Here is an 11789-nt window from a genome sequence, read left to right as displayed (position 1 = left end):
ACTCAATTTATCACTGATGCAATAATAATTTCATTTACTCACTGATAAACAAGTTATAACTGTCAAATAAGTGATGGCAATCAACTTCTTCTTACTGTATTGGTGATTAAAGTACGACCATTAACCACTGCTCTAATCAAGAAATAACCCTAAGTACAACCTTAGAGTTCTATTTTTCAATTGCTTTAACAATTAGAGAAATCATGTTCTAACCAAATAACATGCTACGAGAGTTATGAGTTATTTTAAATAACCCATATGTTCCTCTAACATAAATCCAATCATGTTAATTATCACTAGTTTAAAGCAATTAAACAATTACAGATTTAACTGCACTAATTAGTTTTAGGTTATTAGGTTAATTCAAATACCGGACCCTTGATATTCAAATAACATAATAGGCACAAGAAATTAAACCAGGGAACATATAAATACCACTAAATAAAAGAAATAAATGTAATCAATTTGTTCTCATAATTTTAGTTGAATCAAATCCTCCGTTATTTCTTGATTAGAATGAAAAGCTTAGTTCATCTCCACCGAAGAAATCGCACGGGAAATAGTAGAAGTAATTTCCACGGCCATTCTTCAAATATGTGATGAAATCCACAGGAAAAGAAAAGTAAAACATTGTTTCTTATTTCTTCTGACAAGAAAAGCAAAAGTCTCGCGTTAATTTGGCTTTTTCACGAAAGAAAAGAGTGACAACGATGATGTTTTGTTGCATCGTTCTCTGTCTCTGCTACAACTACTACTCCGAAACAAAGTCTACATCCTAATAAAATTAACCAATCTTTTTCAAGATGTGGTAAAAGATAGATAAATTAGTATCCTAATAAAAGCAGAAGACTATCATTCGGTCAAAAGTTTTGATTATTGCGACCTCAATTTAAAATTGGAGATCATGTGCCAAATCCCAAATTCCCAAACATGCAAGGTTAAACTTTGACGGTCCACGCTAACTTGTGAAAAAATTGAGCTTCCAAACATCTTTAAAAATTACATCTTTAATTTCTTTTTGTTCTAGATCCTTACAATTATCACCGATTACTAAATATAAGTAGAATCCATCAATTAATGCAATATTGACTAAAATCAAGGAGAAAATATTCATAAATTTAATGACAAAAATTGCAGCTTATCAGTCGGGTGACTTTAAGAATTTTTTTAAAAGTGTAAGTAGAAGGTTTCGAATTCAAGATATCTCATTTGTACTCCTCTCTAATGAAATCTCTCTCCATTTTTCACAATACATATGTAGATGGATAACATATGTTTTCATCTATTAGAATGAGACGTGATCATTTTAAATTTGACTAATCCTAACTCTTGTAAATAAATAAAAACACGTGTGATGCATTCAGATGTGCACTACGAAAAATAGAGAAAGAATTTACTAGAGTTGAGTCAAGTTATTTGACTCATTCGCCATCCTCCCCCCCCCCCCCCCCCCTTTAAAGATTTAAAATCTACCTTCAACCAAACAAATAAAATTGCTTCATGCCAAGAATAAACTGTGAAGATTCCCGGTTATGCTAATGCTAAGTAAGGAACTGCATTATCCCTTCCCTAATATCTAGAATAATTCTATAGGGTTAGAATTTGGCTATAAGGACTGAAAAATTTAAGAATTAAACAGTAGTATGCTTTTAATAACCTGTTTAGCAAGTGAGTTTTTTGGGTATTTATCTAAAATTTTACTGTAATTTACTGTAGAAGTTTTTAAAAAATTTTTAAAGTACGTAAATTTTTTAATATTTTGAAGTGTATAATTTAAAAATTTTGAGAAATTTTTTGAGATTAATATAGTTAAAATTTTTAAAAAACTCGTAACAAACAGGGCTTAAGTGGAAGTGAACTGGGTAGCATAAAAACTCGTTTATACCCAAATTTGAGATGAGAAGAAAGGCCCGGCCCGGGGGGGGGGGGGGGGGGGCGGGAAGGAGAGGAGATAAATACTGGAACTTAAATGGCTGAAATGCTTCGGACAACACAAAGAGGAGCAGAAGAAGTAGTCAGAGTGAAACTGAAAACCAAGGAGGAGCTGAAGCCCTGAGAGCAGCACTCTGCTGTGAATGATCAGAATTCATCGTTTTGACAACAACGCCCCTGCTTCTCTCCTCAATCATTCCCACTCCGGCTTCCTATCTCCTGCCCCATCAGTAAGGCCTCCCTTCCCCTCCTATGCAGAAAGTTATTTTTTTTTAATTTTCTGTTTTGTTATTTCGTACTTCATTCGCATTTATTTATGGAATATGCATCCGGGTTTTTGAAAAATTTGAATTTCATTATTTGGGTTAGTATGGGCAATATGGTGATTGGAAAAAAAAAAATGCTTTCTTTGTTATGCGGAGAGGGAAAAGAGTGCAACAAAAGAAGCCACGTCAATTCTTGAAAGGGTAATAACTTCTGCTGGTTTTAGTTCTTTCCAGTTTTCAATGTCAAAATACAGGAAAATTTTAGACATAAAGAAAATTCATGCTGACTTAAGAATCAGGACTGTTGAATTGGTTTATTGAAGTTGGTTTTGTGGGATTCTTAATTTCTGGCCAAGTTTGGTAACTTGGGATATTTGTAAGTGAACAAGACTGTAGTGGACTTGAATTGCCTATATAATGTGTTTGCAGCTGTAAATGTTTTGGTGTAAGATGAAAAGCAGCAGTGTTATGGAATTGGTTTCTAAACAAAGGGATATTGTATTATCAAGCATAAGTAAACAGCGAATGGGATGGCGACTAATAGGTAAAACTTATGAAGTTTGGAGAAGTGGGGAGCTATGCAGCAGGTAGGTACAGAAATATTGTGTTGTTCAAATGTGTTAGGTATTAAGGAGGGGGGAAAAACAAACAAACTAAAGTTGTTTACTGTTTTAAACATGAGAAGTGTTTGGAACTGAAGTGTAATGCTAATAGCCTTCATTTGAGAGAAAACTGAGAGAATAATGCAGTCGACACAGTTTCCATCTGTTGAACTTAGTCTAGGAAAAACGTTTATGATTTTTCGGTTCTAAACTTGATTAAGATTTCAGTTGGCAGACAAACAGAAGGATAAGATGTCAATAATCCTGCCAATAGGTTATTAACATCTGAGTCTAGTAACTGGAATCTTTTTTGCTTTTGATCTTCCGCTTCATCCATTTATCTGTAATTAGTGCATTGTTAGGTCACAGATTAGTATGGTTTATTCCTTGTTTACATGTTTTATTCACCTTGTGTTGCTCACTCTGTCATTTGTCACTTGATTCAATCAAGTGACTCCATTTAAGTCTGCAGTGCCTTCTTGAGTAACTGACATGATTCTTCATCCAAAATGCAACACTGGTTAAGTTCTTTGTCACCCATATCTTTCCAGTGTATATATATGAAAGAGTTACCATTTTCCTGAAATTTGAAGAGGCTTATGGATACGTAGTTAAAGCTTGTACAAAGTTAACTATAAGAACAAATTCATTAAAACAGCAAATAAATAAGGGTATGATTTTATTTCTCTAGAGAATGACATGGTCTTAAGTGATCATAATTCTTGGAGGAGAAAATCATGAGTCCAATTTTGTAAGGCATTTGAGACATCAGATATTCTGTGCATGTATTATATGGCTGATTGTGAGTCATGTAGCACGAGTTCTTGAGTAGTAGATATGTAAGCATCATTTTTGCTTTCAACAATAGAAAGGCATTCTTCATTGCAGCAGCTTTGGATAATTGTCTTTTGTTCATACTTAAAGGAACTTGTATAAGCATAAGATTTTGCACTATTCTAGGGCTATAAGGAACCAAATAATAGGTGGATGATTTAGAGTTAGCTTAAAAACTTGTGGCAGACGCCTTTTTGGAATTGTTTTTGGATATATTTACACCAGAAGCCAACCATTGCTGAGGTTTATTACCATGTGAATGAAATGAATGAGTTTCAGTTATATTTGAAGTCCTCTGCAAAGCCTGTATCGTTTTTATTTTTTGGACCTTTATGTGTTGCAAAAGGGAGGCAAAGAGTGAACTAACTTGGAGAATGCAAAGGTGTGCATCTAGTGCTTGCGACATTCTATTCTTTTGACTTAATGGAGTTTTTATAAAAGCTGTGTGTGCTGAATGTTTTCTTAGGACATTCTATTCACGACTGATGTAACCAATAAAGAGTTTAAGGGAAGATTAGATTTACATAATCATGGGAACTTGGCTGAATATTGAGTTTACCAACTTTGAAGAATGGGTAACCTTTTTAGGATCTTGAGGTATTTGTTAAAAGTTTAAGTTCTACATATTTCAGTAGAATTAAAATTTATGGTGCTTAAGTAGCTTATAGGTATTTACGTATTATGAGTATTTGGTAAACTGACAGTGGAGGACACTTTGGTCGTTGTTTGAGACCCTGGGCTTATATATTGACTTTGATGGAAGGGCTTTTAATTGAAATGTTGGGGTTCATTGCCTCAAGTTCCTGCCATAAGATGTTCTGGTGCCTGGGGGCTGAAGCCCAGTACATTCTTCATCTTCCACCGGACACGTACCCAGACACCTAGGTTTGTAAGGCCATCCATGAAGGAGTTAAAGTTATTCATTGGTGAATTTTTTATGCATGGCTATTCTAGGTAAACAGTTTTCTCGTGAAAACTGGCGCAGAAATGGCATCTGGTCTAGCTGGTGGTGATCTGTCGTTATTCTTTATAGTTTTTTTTTTCCATTGATTTGCACAAAATCTGATTGACTTTTAGCACTTTTGATTTTAGAAGAATGCATCTTGCATTAGAAATTTTTTTCTAATTAGGTTCCATCTTAATAGCTGTATTAATTTATGAAATCTTGTTCAAAAGAGTGACAATTAGCACAAGGATAAATCAGAAATTGATTGTACAATGGTCTAGGGGCAGAATACTCGAGTTTGGGAGCAATTCTGACGTAATTGTCTGATGCGATTTTTAGCAGAGAAATTGCAGTTAAATGAAATGCAGTTCTTGAAGACAATTGCCTTTGGCTTTTATATACTTATGCAACCGAACTTGTGCAGAATCAGCATGAATGATATTTTTCACCGTCATATTTTTTTTCGGGGTTTGGTTGATCTGATCGGTTCGTACAATTTTATATATATGAACTATCTCAATGGGAAAGCCTGCTTGCATCTAGAGGGTGTAAAGTGTAAAAATCAGCTTAGTATCTTGTCACCGGTAACTGCAGTACATTTTCTTACATGTCTTGTTCTGTATGTAAAGCTAAATAGGTTAATTCAAGTTAAGTCACATTTATGTTCTGTGAGATGTCGACCAGTTATATGGTTAAATACTCTTTGCAGTATTTCAGATCTTTGAGTGTTTGGATGCGAATATGTCAGCTAAAGGGATGAGAATATCAGTAAGTACAGAGGAGGAACTTGGCAGCAGTATGGAGAGGAAAGATGCCGCCGATGACTTTGGAGAACCTGGTAATAGTTTAAGTCTGGTATTTTAGTTTATACGCATGCTTCTACCGATAATGCAAATTATAATGTATAACTACCTGCAAATCCCTCAAAAATATAGAGATATAACTACCTGTAAATCTACAAAGAAAATGAAGAGGGTGGGGATTTGTCTGCAAGAATAGGTAATATGACTTATATGCATGAAATAATAAGAACAAGTTTAGTTAAAAAAAAAATATGTTACTATAAAGAAAGGGAATGGGTAAAGAAAATACCTTATGATAGCTCCATCCCTGTGACATACAGTGGTCCGTGGTGAGGAAGGTTTTTTGAGTTCAGTTTTGAAATTGCACATATTCATGGTTGGCATTTGGGAAATTGATGAACTCGGATGTTTGATCATTTGTTGTTTAGTGTACCAAAGGACTTCCGAATCAACCATACTGTATATACTAAACATCTTAACTATTTTTTGTTGTCTAGTATACCAAAGGAGCATGGTTTTTTGCTGTAGTATTTACTCCAACAGAGGTAGATGACAAGAATAAGCGTGAGGATGTGTATCTACAAACAGTGTATCTTAAAAAGTGCTTAACCACAGGGAATGTATGAGGATCACCTTTTGCAATTTTTTTTTGATCGGGGTTCAAAACTCATTTTTAGTTGTTTTAATCAGCACAAAACGAATACACATGCTCTCAAATTATTTTTTATATATCATTTTCTAGGTGATGGCAAGCTTAATCATGACTTTAATAGCTTAGTAATGACATATTCTTTTTTATTTTGGTGATGAAATCTTAATTCCTAAACAAATAGGTTACAACCTCCAAACATGTTTCATATATAAAAACAATGAAATCCAAATCAAATCGCGACTGTGGAGAAACATCACTCTCATGAAAGCTGTTGAACAAGGGTGGAAAAACATCAAGATCAAATCTACAAGCACAAGACTTTTGACTCAAATTCGGAAGTTCATCAAAATAGCTACAGATTTGTTTTCTATGAGCTTCTTGTATAGAAGTCTTAGTAATTTGGCCTTAGGCAACTGTTTAGATAAGAAATGGTCCACTTCCTGAAAACTCAGGTCTCAAAAGAGCTCAATCAGATGAGCAGAACTATGCCTGTGTATCTCAATATTTTCTGAAATTCCGGATCCTAGGCCAGGACCAAGGAGACGAGGAGTATATGATTTGTCTTACATTGTCCGGAATTTAGCACCGTTATCCAACTTTCTCGACTATGTAGTTGTAAGTATGAAGAAAGGATGCTCAGAGGCAACCAGATGATGATTTCAAGTTGGAAGAATTCAACCCAAGTACACAAAAGACAGGATACAAATTAAGGGCATATTTTATTTCAATCACATTCATGACAATCCTCATCTGGAAGAAGAACAAAATCTAGTAGTGCACAAGAAACTGCTGCAAAAATCTGGTAGAGCTAATCTGAAAGTATCTAAGCTAATTTGATACAAACTGGCTGAGGTACTCATCAAGTGTGGTGTATTTAACATCAGGATAGAGCTCCGTTGCCTCCATGCCAAAAGAAACCTTGATCTCAAAGTTGGCTATTTCTCCCTTCACGAAAAATGTGTATGCCAAAGACAGGAGCAATTTTAATGGCATTGAAGCCTCTGCGAAAGATACAAGAAAAGAAAGCAATTTGATTAGAACGTGGAATAGGTGTTAATAATAGTAGATGCTATTGTGTTAAAAATTAGCAACTTGTGCACTTTTTTTCTTTTTGTTAGATGACCTTGAATTTTCTTAAGAACTTCGTCCCCTGGAACGCAGGTCTTTTCGAGGGTCATGCCGATTTTCTTTTCCCACAATGATACTATTTCGTTGTAGGACAAAGTGTTGGCAGGGGGTGTAACGTACACACTCTTGTTCAGAGTCCTTAGGTCATCTGCTGCTTTGATGGTGTATGCAGCAATGTCTTCTTCCTTGGTGAAAACAACTGCAACGAAACATGAAATTGAAGAAAAGAACGATGAACACTAAACCAAGAAAGAAATGCAGCAGACGAGCTTCTTTCGGATACTTTTTGGATTTCTATCACCAAGAATGACAATCTTGTCTCTGGGAGGACTTGCAGACGAGCTAGAGTCTCCAAAGTTGTTGAGGATATAATTCAGGTAACCAGCAAATCCGTTAAACACTAAGTAAGTGTAAGGTGTCCCTTCTGCCTCAATAGCTCTGCGGATCTCAACCTTGGTCCTGCATAAGCTAGCAGCAGGCTCAACAGCATGCACACGATCCACATCAACCCCAAATTCAGAAGGTAAAAATCTCTGAAACCAAATACAGCTCCTTCTTTAGGAATATGGAAGTCACAAATCACAAAGGGATAAACGCAAAAGATAAAAATCAAGAAAGAATTTGTAACACTGTATTGTGCGTACGTTGATGTTTCCAGCTTCTTTAATTGCTTCAATAATCTTAACTTGATGAGCTACCAAATCTCCCCTGACTGCAGAGATCACTATGTCAACTTGTTTGATTGCATTTACCAACTGCTGATGACTGTGTAGATCTCCCTGTTCAGCCCATACATACATGTCAGTTTCTAGAATTTCTTGAAAAAAATTGAAACAGTATTTAGACAACGAAGGAAGAAATAATAGCACACATGAAGAAATATGACTCCCAAACTCTTGAAACTCTCTATGATGGCTGCCCTTTTAGGATCTGAAATTGTGCTTTCTCGGACCAGTGCAAACGTTGGGTGCCCTGCTTTTGCGCTCGCTTACACTGAATATTTCCCGATGTTTCCAGTGCCCCCAATGATCAAAATCTTGCTTTTCACATCCATTTCCAACTCTAGGATAGTAGACTACTGCTGCAAAATTGGATGGAAACCGTAAATTGATGCAGAAATGTGCTTCGTGCCTATAGGCTGCAGTTTCCTTTTGATGCTCTATTGGCTTCTGAAATTTCTAAAATGCTGCAGGGATTAATCAATGGAAGATTCGACAGTTGAACATTCTCACGAGGTTTCCCAAAAAATCATGGCACTAACGGATTCTTATTGGCCAAGATGCGCAATGTAATAGGAGATTGCGAAAGAGAAAGGTCAAAGTCAAGAGAAAGGTGAAACTTAACGGTAGGATCTCTTCCCTGAATCGGTGATGACCAAACCTGAAGTAAGCGCTGCCGAACAAAATGTTGAAGTAAACAAAAAAAAAAGAGCATAAACTTAGTATTAAACGTTAAACAATGCGTTAGAATCTCTTCATTTGCTCCGATACCACAAGAAAAAGAAAATGAAAAGAACAACATTTTGTTTATGTTTCATCATATATTGATAGAAGCCTGTATTCATAGGCATTTAATCCAAACAATACAATTAATATAAGTAATGGACACAGTTTGCTTAGACGCTACAATTCAGAAACTAGTCAAGGAATGGAGTCAATCAAGAGATCTATTAATTTTTTTGTCACAATCTATGGATGAGGATGGAATTAGCCATAAATCTCTCATTTTCAAGGGTCTCTTTTTTCTTTTTCTTTTTTTTTAATTTCTTGCTCATTAATGTTTGTTGCGGCAGGTGGTATTTTGAGCTAACTTCTGTGCATTTTGGATTAGTCCAACTTCCAACCCTTAAATATTCATCCCAAGGACATAATTAAAGATGGTAGGCTAATTAAAAATCTAGTTAATTTGTTTAATATCCGATTTGGCAAGCTTGTCCAATTAGTGCTAAACCCTTAGGGCATGTTAAAATATGTTTACAAGGCACTGTGCAGTGTGCACTAGACCAGCCTTGGGCATGTCCTAACCTATGGACAATGTGATTTTTGAAAGCTAGATCCTCAAACGATGATATATAGTCAATTTGTTCATTTAAGGTCCAACGTATTTTACTTATAGCATTAAGAGCATAGATTGTAAAATATGGTATGGGTTTAATACGAGGTATATGTATGCCTATTATACAAGATTTATTTTCAAAGGTACGATTAAAAATTTGGCGTGTTCGGCAAAATTATTCATATAAATTTGTACATGTAAAGTACGAACATATTTGAAAATTATGGAACTCAAAAAAAATTTACTATAGTTTTCAAAGAATATGCCACTTCTATGCCAATATTAAACTTATTTTAATGTATGAGATGTTAAATTTATTAAAAAATTTTACCATATTATTTAAATATGTATAAATCTACAATGTTGTATTATATGTTGCTCTTATTTTGTATATAACTCATGAACATGTCATTATCATTAAATTTTAATTTTTTTTAAAAAAATTGATATGTAATTCGCAAAGTATAATACATGACAAAATTTATTACGTGTTTCATAGAGTTAATTGAAAAGTATGAGTATTTTTCTAAGTATTTTTGAAATCTAGGCAATATATGGAGTTTTTTGTATGATACATAAGAACGAGTATTATATAAGTACACTACAAATGCCTACTAACTAGGACTAAGAGAAAACAAAATGAACAAACTAATATCTTCAAATCATTTACACGTATTACATCCCTTCTTTCTTCATGGATGGTTTTTTTTGCCAACAAGGAACTAGATGAGAGACTTTGAAGTCAAGCCAAGGGAGCATGTTGATTTCTTTATTGACCCTGTTGCTGTAGTATTTCCTCAACCAGAAGTAGATGACAAGAATAAGCATATGAGGTTGTGTATCTATATAAGGTGAGATTTTTTTTTCCCTTTAATTCTATTCTGTAATAGTACATATGTTTGGCAAATTGGTGAACTCAAATGTTTTTTGCCACTGCACTTTTAAAACCCTGTTGTTGTATGAATCTCCTTGTTGATGGTACAGATTGTCAAGATGCTTTTACTGCGGTTATTTTCACTTCACTTCCATAAAATCCACTCCACTTTTAAATATTTAAAATAGAAGTTTTACTGAACCTGATTTTGAATTCTAAATGAATCTGATTTTAAGGAAGCCCATTGAGATCATTTGCCAACATCCAATGCATACTTCAAGAATATGAGAAATTAATTATATGTTTATCTTCACTTTGCCTATCCAAATCCAGTACTTTGTGCATTAGCTCAATAGGCATATCATAGAACCCAAAGGCATCAGTTTACATGGCCTGTGGTATCTGAATCGCATTGATTGAAACAGGTTCCATGCTGTGTTCATCGCAACACTGTCAAGTTTGAGTGTGAACCTCCAACTTTCTGCTGTGATATATAATGCCAAGTTTTAGCTTAGCTCTTCTTGAAAATCACAAAGAGTTGCTTAGAGTTATTCACTTCCAAAATCGAGGATTCAAATTCAATTTAGGAAAACATCCCGGCATTTAATGACGTGTTCTCAATCACATTAGAGTTTACACATTTCAGGTTCAAGAACACAAGCACCATAACAAGTGTGGTTGGTTGTTTTGCAGAAGCGATAGAACAAAGTATATACAGCTGAAAAAAATAAATAAATAAAAGGAAACAACAAGCTGCAGCAAACAACAAAACATATCAAACGCTAGAAAGAACAAAATCCTTGCAAGAATTATGTGGAAATACCAAAATACATGAAAAAGAATGATCATATAGTCAAAATCCTCGAAGCCAATTAAAAATTAGAAGCCAGGAGGGCACCTTAATCAATCAAACCATAGTTTAATTTAGAATTCCATTTTATGTTGTTTCAATTAATTGGCTCTAAATATTATAGCTATGAGGCTAAATAAAACCACCGGCAGAGGAGAAAGTTGGCATCAGAAAGACAATCAAATTCTTGTAATCCTCAAGTCTAAGAATTTAGCATGATAATCAGCACATCATACTACGTCTAAATTGCCGACAGAAAATGGAAGTGTAATATTTTATCTTTATAAATGTCTTTGAGTAGAACTTCTTTAGGTTACAGGATAAATCATCGCAAAATTTGATACAAGAATGTGATCTTCTACATATAACCCTTTGTTTTCACCATTTTTTTCCCTTCTTCTTGTGTTTCGTTTTTTGTTTTCCATATTTCTCTTTTCAAGTCAATGGTCTTATTTTTTTTATTATGTTTCTTGATTGCAACTTTTTGTGTGCGAGAGGAAACCTATGCATGAGTACAGGTCAAAGAAAGTTCAAAGATGCAAGTAACGTATTATAATTTCCTTTTGAGTAAGGTGACTGTAATTTGACTTCAATAGAAAGGAAATCAGCTGTGAATGAGTTTGGATAGTGTTTTGTGATATCAAAGCACTATCAGTCAAATTTTATTTGAGAAAAATATACATACAAACTAAGAATATAGAAAGAAAAAAAAAAAAAGGAACACTGAACCTTCAGTTGGGACTTTGGACTTTGAAAGGTGTTATCGAAGCTTTACTAATTTGACAAACTTCATCTTTTATGCTTCATACACTTTGATCTTGTTTTTTCTTCGGTAGATAGATGCTCT

The 11789-nt window shown here is 34.4% G+C and overlaps 1 long non-coding RNA gene across 1 annotated transcript; it reads left to right on the top strand.

Moving 5' to 3' along the window:
• The first annotated feature begins 7396 nt into the window (after window positions 1-7396).
• LOC113752958 lies at window positions 7397-10105 on the top strand. Its single transcript, XR_003464938.1, has 3 exons — window positions 7397-7686; window positions 8356-8508; window positions 9938-10105. It is a non-coding gene; the product is annotated as an uncharacterized LOC113752958 (long non-coding RNA).
• Window positions 10106-11789: the final 1684 nt, after the last annotated feature.

This window comes from Coffea eugenioides, chromosome 11, assembly GCF_003713205.1.
Source record: "Coffea eugenioides isolate CCC68of chromosome 11, Ceug_1.0, whole genome shotgun sequence".
Taxonomy (NCBI): Eukaryota; Viridiplantae; Streptophyta; class Magnoliopsida; order Gentianales; family Rubiaceae; genus Coffea; species Coffea eugenioides.
The sequence above is the reverse complement of the archived record's forward strand: the minus strand, read 5'-3'. Positions and strand labels throughout refer to the sequence as shown.